This window comes from Gavialis gangeticus, unplaced genomic scaffold (genome assembly GCF_001723915.1).
Source record: "Gavialis gangeticus isolate Ggan-Ray unplaced genomic scaffold, GavGan_comp1, whole genome shotgun sequence".
NCBI classification, from domain to species: Eukaryota; Metazoa; Chordata; order Crocodylia; family Gavialidae; genus Gavialis; species Gavialis gangeticus.
Window position 1 is genome coordinate 15954726 of NW_017729014.1, and position 12799 is coordinate 15967524.

At 47.2% G+C, this 12799-nt stretch overlaps 1 long non-coding RNA gene across 2 annotated transcripts in view; it reads left to right on the forward strand.

Moving 5' to 3' along the window:
- Positions 1-12745, forward strand: part of LOC109293749 — a 23028-nt gene extending 10283 nt beyond the window's left edge. The window contains exons 2-3 of one of the 2 annotated variants that reach the window (XR_002096383.1): positions 9309-9451; positions 10113-12745. This is a non-coding gene — a long non-coding RNA (uncharacterized LOC109293749). Of the gene's footprint in view, positions 1-1978; positions 2014-9308; positions 9452-10112 lie in introns of those variants that run through there. The other variant, XR_002096382.1, reaches the window with a different exon arrangement.
- Positions 12746-12799: the final 54 nt, after the last annotated feature.

Consider the following 12799-nt stretch of genomic DNA (forward strand, 5'->3'; position numbering starts at 1 on the left):
GGAAGACGAGATCACGGGCCTGGAGGCGGCGGGCGGGATGGGCTCGGGAATTGATCGGGCTCCTTGTATGCAATGCGCAGGGTGGGAACTGTCCTCTCCGGGGACCTGGGAAGAGATCAGGGTCCTGGAGGCAGTGGGCAGGATGGGAGTCCCCCTCGTGAGGGACCTGGGAAGAGATCAGGGTCCTGGAGGCAGTGGGCAGGGTTGGAGCCCCGCTCTTGAGGGACTTGGTGATAGATCAAGCTCCTTGAATGCAACGGACAGGGATGCAGCTCGCCTCTTGGAGCCGTGTTGGTCTGAGATGAAAAAATGTGCGAAACTCGAAAACGCTTCGTTCAGAGGTGATACCTTTTATTAGACCAACTAAGAAATCGCAAAAAAAGCAAATAAAGATCATCTTTTCTGCAGTTGCTTAGTTGACCTAATAAAAGGTATCATCTCTGAACCAAGCCTTTTAGAGTTTTGCTTTGCTGCCTTTTGCGGGGGGCTTGGAAATTGCTCTGGCTCCTGCTCTGCGCATGGAAACAGACAAGCACCTTTTTCTGCCCAAACAAATGCACAGCTGCCCCCTCCTACACACACACACACACAGCGCCTCCCATCGCTGTGAAACACCAAAGTAAATGCACTCTGGGCTTTATGGCTGTCATGTTTGCAACCCCATGATTAGTGAGCTAATGGGAAATAATCATAGCACTTCTTCAGTGCCTGTCATTTGCTGTCAGAGAGCCCGGCTGTCATTAGACAGGGCTGTTGGCCTACCATGCCTTATGCTCAGAAGTTCAGCGACTTCAGGAAGTTCATGGACTCCAGCAGAGCCGCTAAGGAGAGCAAAAGAGGCTGGGCACCTGCAGTTCCTCTGAAATGACAAATCCGTTGTGAAAAATCAAGCCACTGCTCTGTAGGAGGAGGAATATGGATTACGGAACAATACTTTTTTGGCATCTGGGGTTGACAATATTGGCCACGGCTTGCTTATTTTACTCCGACAGGCTTACTGACACACAGTTGTTTTACATGGGTAAAAATCAGCAGGATTTGGCCTCATAAAAATACTTGGCACGATACCTGCTCTCCTCAAAATGTGGTGTAAACATAAATTCAGTGTGTGGCCCTTGAGTTGATTATTTTTTTGCTGTCAAGGAATTACTTGGGCTCTCATAGTGCTTTCCAGGTATAGCCCCTTTCACACAGCACAAAACTGTCAGCATCATGATTCCCATTGATCAGCAGGGAAACAAGTAGTACACAAAGAAGAAGTAAGATTTGAAGGAAAAGGGCAAGCATTTTTAGTTAACAAAAGCTTCTGTATTCTACCAACTAGTGCTTACATGAAGCAGTGCATTTCTTCCTGGCTTCTTTATACAATAGATCACAGGGTTTGAGAATCTACTAACATCTACACTTTTATGTGCTTGCAGGGCAAGGTGCTGGAGTTGTCTGAAATGAAGCAATCTGTCCTCATAAAACTCACTCTGCAGGGGTTCACAGTACTACCGACGAGCAGATAAAATTACACAAAGGCTTTGGTGTCTGGGAAGAAAATAAAAAATATAGAAGTGTTTTGTGGGAGTAGGGATTGGGAGGGCCACGGGTGAGAGATTAAAATAAAAATAAAATAATATTAAAAGATCGTGTGCTTGCCACACTTCTTGAATAGGTACGTGCTTTTTGGCAGTCACCACTAACCTGATCACAGGCAAGTTTCTGCAGCCCCAGACTTTGATATTCTCAAGGTAAAGTATTAAGTAGTGGCTGATAGATGCACTTAGGCCAGTGATTCTCAACAAGGGTGAATCTCAACTAGATTCTTGGAAGGGTGCCCCAAGGTGTGGGCAGATAAGCTAAGCATGTAAGTGCAAGCTCAGGCTTGTCTGTGCCGGGATGATGTCTCACCCCCAGTCCCTCTGCAAGGAGATAAGCACTGTAATATATACATTCGTTTTTTAAATTGCTGCCACTTCATTCAATTATACAGGTGGCCTGGAGTCCAGTGAGGGGTGCTTCGAGTCCGAAAAGGCTGAGGAGCACTGATTTAAGCCCAGGCCAGAAAAGCTGCAACCAGAGGGAGCAGTGAGGCTGCTGCTTCCAGACTCTGAGACGTGGCTACATAGGTGCTGTATAGGTGGAGCAGCCCAGGACACGCTGTGCAGGGAGATTGGCCATGATCTGTATCTCCTGAAGCCACCTTTTCAAGTGTCCCGCACCTGCAGGCACAGAGCAGATCTGCAGTGAAGTTCAGCTCCCACTTAGCCACCAAAACAGAAGCCAGGTTTCCCCAAGAGACAGTGCCCAGCATGCCCTCAAGTGTGCAGAGCTCTCCTGAAAACCCATGCCCAATTGCAGTTGCTCATCCTTTCTGGGAACCCCAGCAGCAGCGCCTGACCTATTCACAGCTGCACCCGTGCTTCTCTTTTGCAGATTGCCTTGGCTCTCTGCAGGCATATCCTCTGAAGGATGGCTAGAGCAGGGGGCCCACCTAACTTTGCCTTTGAATTAGTATTGGGGGTGGAGGGAAACCAAAGGGTGCTGGAATCGAGGCCAGAAAGAGTCTGCTTGGAGGGGTGCAACCATGCAAGGAGTAGGAGAAGGCAGACCTTCAGAAACCTGTGTGGTGGGCCTTTATCACTAAAAACAGGCAGGTACAGAGAATACAGCAGCTTCTGGACAAGCGAGGGCTATGCTGTCCCTACAAAGCTGGGTTGCTTTTTCTTCTTTTGGACTGCCTAATCAATGTGCTCAGCGATCCCCTGCAGTTTGTGTAATTTGTCACGGAACAGCAGGCTTCTCCAAAGCCTATGCTAATAAGGAAGCAGAGAGAGACATTTGATGCCTTCAAAAAATCTCCTTTAAGAATTGCTGAATGGAAATCTATCAAGCACAGCTACCTCGGGGAACCTGGCACCCACCAAGCTCTTTACCTGTCATCAAAAATGTAATTCTCTCGAGATTGACGCAGCAGCACGACTGTAGCCATTGCACACTGCCAGGTGTGAGATCTGTGCTTTGGAGCAGAACGGAAACAATCTCGTTCTAGGAAAGACATCTTGCGGAGTCCATATTTTCTAGCGGCCGCCTTTGAGCCCCTTAGAAAGGCCAAAGAAAGCCACCAGGAAGTGAAGATTTCAAAAGATCAGGGTTAACTCTTGAGGAATCTGTTCTTCATTAAAAATCCTTCTGCAGCAAAGCCCCAAGCTAATTGCATTCATTCTTCTTCCTCTCAGAGGAAGAGGACATTCATTTCTCAGAATATTCAGCTGCCGTCTGTGGAGAGGTAAATCACCGCTCAGTAATTGAATTACCTGTGGCAACAGAATGATTTTTCTATTCGGAAGAAATGGAGGAGCCAATCGCATTAAATGGGGCTGCGATGGGCCAAAGGGCCTGTTAATATTATTGCTATTTATTATTTTGAAAGGAAAGGGATGGACTTTCCCAAAATGTTAGCATTATGGGGGAGATTTGCAAAAGCACGACCTGACTGCATGTCAGTGGTTGAACTGACATCATAACAAGGTTTTAGGCAAGTTTGATTTTTACAGCAAATCAGCAGTGTTTTGGCTTCCCCCTTCATTTTTAACTGTTGCAAGCAATTAATAACTAGATGCTCTTGTGCAGCAACGTTCCAGAACGTAAGTTGTACATGGGCCGACTGGCACATATTTCAGTAGGGCTCACTATCCCATCAACTTTCACTGAGAGCCGGGGCACCTAATTCCCTTAAGTGTTTTTGCAAATTCAATGTATAGGTCACATTGACACAGCACTTTTCACATTGCTGTGTTTTAACCAACTAAGCGCCTCATTCTTCAGATGCCACCTAATGCAAGACTTTCGGTTTTGATCAGCGGCAAATGTTTCTAGGGTCGGGCTCTGTCTCTATATCATCAAGCACAGAAATGAAGCTATCACTGGAAAGGATAAGGGAGCCGAACAGCACACTGCACAACAGCTCTTCAGAAGGGACAATGTTTAATGAAGCATTTCTGGGCGCACCTGTCAAAACCGGGCTAAAGTTTCTCAAAAGTTTGGAGATCAGTTAATGGTTGTTTCCAGCCTAACTTCCCATGTTCCTATTCAAAAAGAAGCCATCCCAGCAGAAAGTATCTTAAGTATCTTCTGTCTCTAATGCACAGATCCTGAACGTCACTTGAGCATGTGGTGAATGAATGTGCTTCTGTTCAGTTTAGTAACACTTAGCATCATTATAACATGTACTGGGGAACCAAAACAACACCCCCAGCCTTCTGCTGGCATTCCTCGTAGCCCAAAGTCATTATAAAATAGCATTCATTCATGTTCCATGCATCTGTTGCCATTTATACCACGCTTGCCACCATCAAACCTGAACCTTTTTAAAATCATTCAACCAGATGTAGCAAAAGAAAAGCGTGGCCTGCCTTTCCAAACCTGCTCAGCCACTTGCTGGTGTCTCCATTCTGAGATGTCCAGTTTGGCACACTCTGAAGGGGGGAAGGTGGCATTTTCAGGGGAGAGCTGGGCCTTCTGACAATCCCATTTCTTTAAGGGCATCTTCTGTTGAGCATCCCCTATGCCCATCACTAGTCATTTTACAGAGTTTAGGCTGGTGTTTCCATTCTCCTAATACTGGCCTTGCTACACAAGAAGTCATAAACTAGTGAAGATTTCCAAAAGACTGCATCAATTGCTTCTCTCCTCCCCTCCTCCTCACACAGACACATGTGCATGCACACACAAGCTGGTTCTGAGGATACCGCTCGTACAGGAGATATGCCACAGATGCAGCAGTTTGGCCACATATTAAAAGAAAAGGAGTAAAAGCAGTTCCTTCTGGCAGGATTATGAGATGGCTCTAGCCCAAGCTACAACTTTCAGGGATATCGAGAGTCTTATACAATCTTTGAAATAAAAAACCGCAGCAAACAAAATAATGACATTTCATGGCCTTGGTCTCTTCAGTGGGTACTTAATGACCTGCTGGATTGCGCAGAGCCTCAGGTGGTGCCAACACACAAAGAGCAGATCTGCAGTGAACTCTGTTCCTGCTCTACCAGCTTTGCTTTCACTTTTGACAACACAAAATGTAATGAGTTGTATAACTGTCAGGTGACTACGCCAGCCCAGATATGATGAGGTCGGCTTTGTGACTCACAAAAAGATTCCTGTTCCTGCCCACAATGCGTCTCCTCCTTGATGTGGCCCAGTTTTACATTACAATTAAGCCATAAACTAATTCAATTTCAGAATGGGTTTGGTACATAATTAGGAATGTAGAATATGCCATACTAGATACCCACGGCGCCATCTGGGCTAATACTCTACTCCTTGCTGAGTACAATACCTGATACTTCAGAGGAAAGTAAAAATAAGGCATAATAGGCCTCGCTATTAGCTCAGTGCTGCACACAGTGGTAAAATAAGCCTTGCCAACCCCTGCAGAGGACCAGATAATGTCCTAGAGCATAAGCATTGATTATTACTCCTTTAGCCTGTGGAACGGCATGCTTCATAACCGAATTATGCTGCCCTTTACAAAAATCTGACTTTCTGGAACAGCAAATGCTGCGTGCTTACTGCACTTCTATTCCTGCTAAACATTTGCACTTTGCAGCTCAGAACCAGTCCAAGCCAACCTGGGTATTTTTAAAAAGCCTCAGCAAGGGTATTTTTGCACAGAAAAAAAGCTGCTCCCCTCACGCTGCTGGAACGGGAAGCCAAGGGCAGGGACGCCTTTAGTCTTCAACTGTTGGAGGCTTCATTGAGGGTCTGTACAGAGCTGTGCACAGTGAAGCTCTGCTCCTTAACTGGGGTCATTTGTTGTTAGGGAGATGCATTAATAATGCTTGATAATTTTGCACCCTTGGCATCAGACTCCTGCCATTTAGAAATCTGTCCAGATTCAGCAAGTTTCCCCTTTGTTCTATACCAAGAAAACCGCTTTTTAATCTCTCAGCAGATCACACCTGTCATTCTGTCCCCACCTAAGGTCGGAGAATCACAAGGGAAGATGAACAGAACACCCACTCAAATGACACCCCAGGCAAATGCCTTGCAAGAGCCCCACTGGGAACTCAGGAGGATTGATTTGTAAGGTAAAACCAACATCCTTCTTCCCCGAGGGCCAGTCGACAGCAGTTCTGTCACTGAAATCAATGGCTCTGGGGTCTGACCATATGAACTTCTGTGTTGTTTGTCAGCCATGGGAAATTAAGACTTCTGCCTAGCAAGGGAATGGGAACAGCATGGGCAGAGTCAGTGCAAGCCTCCTCACCTCCAGAATCAATGCATCCTGTCAATGCTCCTACATACCTTGACCTGGACAGACAAAACTCTGTCCTGACTTGGTTCTCTGGCAGTCTCAGCAGATAAATTAACAAGAGGGACAGTAAAAAAAACTTCACATCTATGGCTGCTTCTCCATTCATAACTGAGAGGAGACCACCAGTGGGCCAGCAGAGACTCTGTCCTGATTTAAGTCGTATTAATGCCGAGACACAAAAGCCCCAAATGCACCAGGCTGTTGAATCTTGCCAATATGACTAATCTTTAATATTCAGTCATTTAATGGACTGTTTTTATGTAAATAAATATTCACATGAGTCACAACTGGCACAAAAGAAAAGCAGAGATGGATTATGGCCATTTCCTTTGCAATGATTTATTAGAAGTTTGGGACTGGCCACCTGTACACGCCTGTGAACCAAACAAGCCACCCCTCCTCTTCATAGGTTATAAGTTACCCCATATAAATCTGTCTAATTGTACTGGGCATTGCAAACAGATTTTCAGCTTGCGTTGGGGTTTCAGATTGAAGATATTCTGATATACAGACACTCTTTCCATCTCAGGAAGAAGCCAGTTCATAAAGCCGGGAAATGTTTCCATGAATGTAGAATGGGAGATGGCAGCTAGCCATGAAAAGTATCCTCAGAGATTTTTAAAAAGGAAATACAAGCCATGTATTAAGATACACTTGGATTTGTCTAAAATTAAGCAGCAGCGGCCAACTCCTAAGATGGTACAAATTAGCATGATGCCATTGATGTTAGTTTGCACCTCCTGCAGATCTGGCCCGGTGCTTATTTGCTCTCCTGCCCCCTTTCTTTATGATTGACCTTGTGCAAAGCCAGGTCATTGTCGAATTCAGCTCTCCGCCGGTTCTGGTGGAAAGAGCAACATCAGCCGCTAGAGGGAAGCAAAGGCATTGCGGTTCAGCAAGACAGCTCTTCAACCTCCCAGCAAGGATCCCTGCTGCTTTCTGTGGCCCAGGATTAGACAATAAATATTCTGGGGTGCATTATGATGCCAGGCATGTTCAAAGGCTTGTTGGAAATAGTTCCTAACTGAGGAACGTGCGCTCGGTCCAGAGATACTTACCTTGTGGGGCCTTCCAGCTCCCAGTTAGGAGCTCTCCATGAGGTCTGCAGGAGCGAGAGAAAATGTATTTTCCATAGAGAAGAAAACGAGGATTGATCCCACACCCTGGGATCCTCTGGAGCCTTTGAAGAGCAACAAGAGGCTTCTAATGGGAAAAGTTATCAAACCTTGTTCATGCAAGCGCGTGGCTCATACGAACGTTAATACAAATCATGGGAATGAAATGGCATCTCCAGCATCACATTCCTCTAGCTGAAGACTAGCCCAGCTCTGGAGTTGTTACTGTTTAGCCCAGGGATAGGATAACTGCTGTATAGTGGCTCCCATCTCCAGTATGTTTGGTGGGTCTCAGTTCCCAGCAGACAGAGAAACCAGTACTGTAGTGGGTGCTATGTCCTGCTGGTCAGGGAACGAACAGACTGAGCCTGAGCTGCCCCCATGGCAAACCCAACCAGAAAAAACCCAGATAGTTTTGTAGACTTGTGGAAAAGTAGGACTGGACGAGTCCTCAGGAGGTTATCTAGTTCCACCCCTGCTTGAGGCAGGAGCATCTCTGTCCAGCCTTTCGTAGCATATGGTGACGATAACTCAGGTTACACACACACACTATTTAGCTAGTTTAGAAGGTGCATGTCTACCCTGCCTTAAGCTGTCCCAGACAAGTGTTTGTCTGACCTGCTCTTGAAGACTTTGTGACAAATATTCCACCACATCTTTAAATAATCTTCTCCAGTGCTTAACCATCCTCATGGTTAGACAGGTCTTCCTCGTACCCAACCTACCAGTAAATCTCTCCTGGCGCAATTTCAGCCCATTAATTCTTCTCCTATCACTGTGGACACAGAAATCAGTTGACTGCTATCCTCGGTAAAATAGTCTCTTTTTTTGTATTTGAAGACTTATCAAATCTAGCTCCTTCCCCCCTCCACACACACATACACACCTGCTGAATCTTCTCTTCTCCAGGCCAAATAATCCCAATTCTTCCAAACTGTTCTCATAATGATATTCTTTTGCAGGCTCCCTCTTTCCATTACTGAAATGCAGACACATCTAAGGTAGAACCTGGCAGCTGGCAAATAGCTCATAGCAACAATACAAACAATTTAGAGGAGATGAAGAAGAAGCCTATATTGAACTGAGGCTGCAGGACATAATTTAGGTTGGCATAAAGTAAGCATGGAGTTTAGCCAGAGCCCTAGATGGAATCCCCTGCCTGTTCCAAAAGGTACTATAGGATCTTTAATGACCTGATGAACAAAAATGCCTGGGGCCCCACTTTTTCATTTCATCTGAGGCTAGGCGGTGCTTCTGAGCATTTCTACTGCATACATCACCATATGAAATTGCCGTTTCCAGCCGGATAGCTGCCTGAGTGAAGCCCAACTCGGAAAGGATGTAATTTTGAGTTTTACAAGCCAGATGAATTGGAAACAGTGAGAGCATCAGGAAGACCCACCCCACCCCAATCCCTTAGCTGTGCATATGACTGAACCAGCAGTTGTCATACAGAAAAGGCTCCTCTTGAAGTTGAATCGCTTCAAGGCAGAGCTCTGGGGGAGCACAGGTCATTCTCATTGTGGCTTTTCACCAGCTCTTGCTTGTCATAATTGGGGTCTCAAAACAGAAGGGTCAAATTGAAATCCTTTGCCTCCACAATGGAGTGGAGAGTTTGTCTAAAGAGGCAAGGATCTATGGGATGTGGATACTACCACTGACATCAGTCAGAGCTGTCCTCTACCAGCACACCCACCCCCTGTCTACATTAAGAACCGCTTTGCTCACCCTCATCCCCCACTGCCCAGCAATAGCCCAGCTCACTCCTAGAAGCTCTGCCAATCCTTCATGCCCTCTCCTGCAGCATACCTCGAACCCACCTGCTCCATGAAGGTTGCAAGCAGAGGAAGTCAGCCAGCAGCAATCCTGTAACTCCCCGTTTCTGATCCCAGGCTCTTCTGCACGTCTTATCTCAACTGCCTGTAACTAGGGCCAAGCCACAGGAGAAACAAGATGCGATTGGACTGATTCCTAGAGGGCCCCCACTTGAGGAACAGGAAGCTTCCTGCAACTTGTGCAGCCTCCAAGAAATACGGTGTACGTGTACAAAGAGGGGCAGCTCACATGGCTCAGGCTACCTGAGGGATTCCTTAGAGTCAATCCCAAACACTAGTGTTGAAATGTCCTCTCGTTTCAAGTCAAAGCATAGTTTGGTACCCAGAACACTGGGGACTTGAACTCTGGTCCTCCAGGCCCAGGACCTGAGACCTCCGCCAGCTAGTATGAAGGAGGCCTCCACCAGGGAAGTAATCGTGTTGTAAATAATCTCACTCACCCTCAGCTAGGCCAAGGCAAGGGCTTTCCCATGGTCTCGTTGAGGAAGGATGGCTGTCTCAGCTGTGAGATTGCTGGGACCCCTCTCTGTATGTATTCACCGTTACTCAATCCATCTCACATTCAGCATCTCCTGGTTCTCCTCTACTCTGGATCATGCATCACCCCTTTGGCAGCTGCGGTGTTTGCTTAAACAAAAAAGTAAGGCTCGGAAAAATTCCCTGCATTTGTCCTAGTTTTAATGCGCTTAATCCACTGTGCTCCAGTGGGCTGTGTCCTATTCGGGAGCCTGGCCCGAAGAACTGGGTCTTGTTTGTTTAGGAAAGATAACCACGTGGTCTGGGCTGTCTTCTTTCACATCCCTCTTCAGCTTCTCCCCTTCTTTCTTCACTGTTCGCCCTCCTCTTCCTCTCTCTGTACAGGGTCTCTCCTCCAGGCATTTCTTCTCCCAATAAGTGGCAGCTCCGACCTCATTGGCAAAAACGACCCCTCCAGATCTTTCCTGTTTCCTTCCCTCCTCCCAATCCAGGCTTAACTGAAACCCAGCTGAAGACAACAGAAATATTTTCCTTGATTTTATTGGGCTTTGGATCAAACCCTGCAGCTGCTTCGCTGGCTTTCCCTAGTTCCTGGCTGCTTTTATGGGTCAGCAATGAACAGCCTTGTTGCCTGTAGAAACAGAGAAACCTGGAGGAGAGGCCAAAACCTCCAACCAGCAACGTGCTGGAGAACCTCTGGTGCTATGGGAGCAGGAACGGGCCCGACTCAACGTAGGGCCGTGATCTTACAGGAACTTTGCAATAACAGCTTCCCCCATTTGTGTATGGAGAACTTCCACGGTGGGCCTTCACGTGAAGCTGTGGATACTGGATATACAAAGGAGAGCTTCGAGTGCGTGCAAAAGGGCACGCCTGCAAGCACTGCCGATGCATTTTTGGAGGCCTTCGGAAAACACGGTTTTGGCTCCACGTCTCGTCAAGAAGGCAGAAATACAGAAATCCAGTCTGTCACATGTCGTCTCGGCCCAACAAATTGCTGGTTTCTTTGGCTTCCAGCCTCACCAGTCTAATTTGAAAGTATTTTCTCTTGCTGTGCTTTGCTTGAGGTGGTGGTGGGGGTTGCCAGGGGACTAGTGTTACATCTACAAATCTGCTGTCCAGGCCGATGCCTTCCCAGAGGGGCTGGTGCTGCTTCCAGGATGATCTCGGCTCCCCAGAGCCTCTCTCACTTTCCTTGCCTGCAGGCCCTGCAGTAAAAAACATGTGCTGCCACTAAACACCTGGTCTGGCCAACACAGACCCACTGTGAGCCCAGGCAGCAGCAGCTACCTGCTTCCATGAGGCCTCTGGCTACACCACACAAGAATGCTTCTCATTAAAGCAAACTGAAGGTACCAGACATTCGTACAAGCTGGTGCCGTCTTCTCTGGGGTACTCTAACCATCATCCCTTGATGGAGAAACTAGGCAGGCGGTAACTCTCTTCAAGGCAAGGCAGTCGTCCCAACCCTCCTCCCAGACTGCTGGCACCAAGGGGGTTTAGGGCACTGCTCCAGCTCAACACTGACCCCCTTTTTAACTTGGATTTATTCTGGCCAACTGGGAGAGAGGAAGGAAGGAGCCAGCACAGGCTCGCCCTGGAGGAGAGGTGGCACAGGATGGCAAGGGTCTGTTCTAATCCAAAGTCTGTGCAAGTGAGATGCCAGGCATAGCACTGAGCTGTCTGGGCTCCTCAAATGGCTTGGCCCGTGCACCTCTGGCTGTTCGTTCAGCCTGCCCTCCTCCGATTCTCCCTCTTTCTTTGCCAGGGCCTGGACTGCCTATCCAAGGGGGAATGCAAGCTGTTTCCGGCCCGTCCTTGGAAGAACTATGTCACGCCAACCGGGAGATCACTCAGCTCCTGGTAGCTCTCCAAGAGCAGCACAGACTTTGGGACCTTGGCAATGTTATTTGGCAGCTGTGTCAGCACAGCAGGGATTCTGGGAGGTGGGGAAGGGAACACAGACGTACCGAACAACCTTTAGAGAACTGCACTAAAACTCGTGCAGCAGGTGGGTGGGAAAGGGCAAGGGCAGGCTCCTGACCCCTCCTCCCCATCTACCAGTGCTAGAAACCTTAGAAGTACTGTCAGCAATGCAGCCATGCAGTCACCCTAGCCTACCAAATCGGTCCCTCCCCATCAATTCCAATGGGAAACAGTAACTTCATTTCCTGGCCCACAGCACTGTGTGTTGCTTCATATACTATGTTTCCCCTCCACGGTAAATGGAGTGATTTGGATCTATGGTAAGAGGCCAGGCCCTACAATCCTTATACAACCTTCCCAGCAAGTCAAAGATTTAAGACTCCAGGAGCTCAAATTTAAAGACTTAATTCCCATATGGAAAAATTGCCAAAGCTGATGGGAGTCTCACCCCCACCCACAACTTGAAGGATCAGGGCCAGAGCCTACCGAGTACTTTTGGGACACCGAGATGAAAGGTGCTGCCCGAATATTAGGAGCACGATGCTGCTGCTAGACAGCTCCTGATATGGCATCTCAAAGAGCAAGGAATACAATCAAACTGCACTGGCAAGTCACTTACAGTCTCCTTTATTTCTTAAATGTAAGGAGAGGTACACAGTGGGTTGATAAATGAGGACAATTAAGCAACAATGATAGTATGGAAATGAATTATATTACAACAAAAAGTAAAGCCAGCTTTGTAGGCCAAATTCTCTTCTCAGTCTGGAGGGGTGATGTGCTTAGCAGTCACACTGCTGAGAAGCTAAAAATCTGGATTTTCATCCCAGATGTGCCACTGATTTGCTCTGTCCTTTGGGCAAGTCAGCACAGCACTGCACAACTCACACGCCCCATCAAAAAGGGAAGAACATCCTACTCACACGTGTGCTTGAAAAACTTTGAGATGTCCTGGGTGAAGGGCTTTCACCCACTGTTGAGTAGTGTCACTATAAGGAGTCACAGGAGTAACTAAGAGAAAAATGTGGCCCCATACATAGTTTTGGAGGCATTTACTATCATGCTTATTGCTCTAGGTTTATTACAGTAACAGGCTTTTCTGGTTGATTAAACCATGTTTGACTTAAACGATGATGGTTTCCTATGAA